This window comes from Lactuca sativa, chromosome 4 (genome assembly GCF_002870075.4).
Source record: "Lactuca sativa cultivar Salinas chromosome 4, Lsat_Salinas_v11, whole genome shotgun sequence".
In the NCBI taxonomy this organism is placed as follows: Eukaryota; Viridiplantae; Streptophyta; class Magnoliopsida; order Asterales; family Asteraceae; genus Lactuca; species Lactuca sativa.
In genome coordinates, this window is record NC_056626.2 from 165126558 (window position 1) to 165130482 (window position 3925).

Here is a 3925-nt window from a genome sequence, read left to right on the forward strand (position 1 = left end):
AGACAATCTTGAAATAAAAGTTTGATTTATGATATTACTTCTAGTTATGACTACTGTTTCTATGACATGATTACCCATGATACCACTTGAAGTCTAGTCCTATTAGTCTATTACACAATCCATTTTTCTGGTCAATTTTTCTTATTAACACAATCGGAACACTGACTTTTAAAATTAACTTATGGTTTGGCAAATAGGATATGCGAGTTGCTCACATTACCATAACTTAACACACCATTTAAAGTAGGATACATGCTTCAAATGCATGCTGATGAACAATATGTGCTTTAACCCAAATACTCAAGGTTGTTTGTTTTAGCAATATGGAGGCATGGGGTTTTAAAGTGTGATCAAATACCTCAAATGCATGCTTATGAACTATTATGTAAGCCTGGTTTTGGGATTAATCTTCAGTTATACGATTTTAAATATAGAATGTTTCATTATATATTAATGTTGAATTTGAATTTCATTGAAAGACAAGATTTTTGTTAATTATAGGAAATTATAATTTGCATTTAAACCTCAATAGAACCGGTTATTAATTAGTATGGCATGAACAGTTCTAGGATGTGTTAAAATGATGACATGTGGCATAACGGATATTAGAATGATAACAGGTGCCAAAATGGACATGTTGCAAAGTTATGATTTGTTTATTATAAGCGATAAGAGAAAGATATGTGGACACTTTTTATAGAAATTTACATAGAAAGTCAGTTAAGATGCTAATTTTGACAAACAAAGAAAATTACAGGGTTAATTATTGCATTTGGATCATCAAAGAAAACATACATAAATGGTGTGTGTTTAAAAAAATATGCATAAACAACGTGTTTAAATAAAATAACATAAATGGGTCCTGTTACACCAAATTTATATAAATGATACTTATAAAATAAAGTTACAAAAATAAGTGTTTTTAACTTTGTTTTACAAAAATTAGTGTCTTCTCGGTGGATGATGAATGATATTCATTTAATGAATAGTTTATATTTGACAATTAGTTTTCTCTTATAGATATGATTGTACTTGTCACACCCCAAAAACCACGAACGGCGGAAACGTTCAGGGGTGGAGGACGTCATGTACAGTATCACAACAGTGTAATATAATAAACAAGCAACAACATCATCCATTGCATTATAAGTAAAGTTTTAATACATGTGTTCTTTCATTGTAGTAAGACACCAAAAATATACAATCAAAATAAAAGACGAGACTTGTCTGCTCCGTCTTCTCAAGACCTGGCCTCCGTACCTGTCTACTGATGACCTGAGAATACAAGTTATTTTGAAAGCGAGTATCAGCTTTAAAGCTGGTGAATTCATAAGTATATAAGTGTCATTGCCTTGTTTGTGAACATCTGTTATGAAGGCCATGTAAAACGTTGAATGAAAATGTTGATGTAAGTATGAAAAACCCTAGAAAAACCCTTATTTTCTATAAGTATGAAGTGTAGTCTTCTACCAAGACCCGAATGTTTTGTAAGTACAATGATAGTTTTCCTTTAATTGTTTAGTACTAAAGTACTTAGTCTGACCCATCGTTTATGTGAAAGTATCACAAAATAAAGTAAACAGGAAAATGTACTACTGTAAGTGTTGTCATTGGGTACTAGGACTAACACAACATATGTAATTGTTATCCCGAGGTACTAGGGTTAACACGACCTATATAACCTAATGAACATCCGAAGATTGTCCAATTGTCCTATGTAGCAGCAGCAGGGCGGAGGAAGGGTTAGTCCCTGTAAAGGTACTCCTAGTATAAGTAATAACCGTAGGCATCCGTAGATGTTCATCACCCACTGTTGCTAACAGATGAGTTCCGGAATGGTTAGTCCCGTACGTATATCCCGAGGTACTGTGGGATAGAGGCCCACCTAGGTATCCCGAGGTACTGTGGGATGGGGTCCTGTCTAGATATCCCGAGGTATTGTGGGATATGCAGGAAGATTTACACATAATGTACTAATAAATCATCCTCGCAATTCGAGATACAAGTATTCATGTATTGCGTTCATGTACGCGTGTTCATGTATCATGTAAGTATATGTAAACGTACTCATGTATCAGGTAATCAATTGTAAAGGTACTCATGTATCAAGTAATGGACTGATATAGACTCATGAATGAACTGACTCTTGTGTGATTCCTTGTAATAGGAATTATGTTTGAAATCTCCAAATTATCCCTATGATAATTTACTGGAAGGTAATTGGTTGTTCAAGTATGTTTATACACTCTTACTACTCAAAAGTATGAAAAACTAAATGAAAGTTGTAAACTATAACATCATTACAGATATAGGAATATAAGTGTACATGCATTAGTTCAAGAGTGTAAAAATGGTTTTGTAAGACATCATATGGATTTTGAAACCATAATTAACAATGACTTGATGTCAATTTAATATACATTTCAAAGGTAAAACATTTGATAACAATGTGTTTTTAAGATTTAAAACCATTTCTTGTGTCACATTTTATAGTATGTGAAATCTGTTAAATGACAGACACAGTTATAAAATACATATCAATGATTTAATAACATGTTTGTTTCTACTTGTATTCCCCCCCCCCCTTTAAAGCCTTTAAACTCATTTAAAACATTGATTAGGGGTATGAACTCACCTGTAGTTGGTGATTGGGATGAACTGAACGGTATAGGATTGCTAGGTGTCAAGCGAGGACTTGTACACACACTACGATCCTAATGAACATCTAATCACACATATATGCATTCAATTAGTCTTATATCACTACTTGATAATGTTAAGACATCCTAGGCATAATAAACACTTTATATAAGTGTTTTAAGCCCTAAGGATTGCATCTAAGCTATTGTGGGACAAGGCACTTGTGTTTAGGGTTCCAAAGGACCCTATAAGTGAGTTTACTCCCCATATAACATCACACTTGGAGTTTACGGTTGTAAACTCTTGAGTTTACGGCCGTAAACTCCCAAACATGTGTGTTTGGTGTGTTTTGAAGTCCCAAGTGCTTTCTAGAATTATTCTAACTTGGTGGCTAAGTCCTTGGAAGGGTTTAAGGTCTAGAAACACTCCATTTAGGAGTTTACGGCCCTGAGGCCAATCCCCTTAGAGTTTACGGCCGTAAACTCTAAGTATGGTGTGTTTTTTATGCTTTTAAGTCCTTTGCACTTGTGGTATAGGTTCTATACTTTTATTCCAAGCATATGAAGGCATTAGGCACACCTTGGTGCCCCTTTTAGGAGTTTACGGCCCAAGAACCATGTCTTGGCCGTAAACTCACTTTGTTAAGTGATTTTGATGTGGTTTGGTCCCTCCATTAAGTGGGTAACAATTTCTTGTAAAGGTCTAGGGCTTTAGGTGTCATAAAAACACCCCTTTTGTCCATTTCAATGGAGTTTACGGCCTAAGATACACTTGGGCCGTAAACTCTCATTTATTTGTGTTTCTTTGATGTGTTTAATGCCCTAGATTTAATGGGAACAAGACTAGGTAATTGTCTAAGGATTTAGGAGCCTTAAAGGTACCATTTAGTGTTTGAAATTGGAGTTTACGGCCTATGATAATTTTGGGCCGTAAACTCCCATTCTTGGGTGGATTTTTGGTTGTTTTCTTGTCCCTAACATGCATACATATGAGTCTAAGGCTTTAGCATAACACAAGGGTCGGTTTTGGCTTCGTTTCGGGAGTTTACCGCCCAAGAACACCTTGGGGAGTAAACTCCTAGATCTAATGATTTAGCCATCTAAATCATGTTATAAGCATCTAATAAGCATTCTAATCACTACTAGAAAGAGTTACTCACGTTTTGGTATAAAAACCCGAAGATCCGTGAGAGAGAAAATGGCTTTTCTCTAGTTGGAAATGTGAGTAATGAATGAATTTGGTTCATAAATCTATTTATAGTCCTGAAATATTTTTGGCAGAAAAT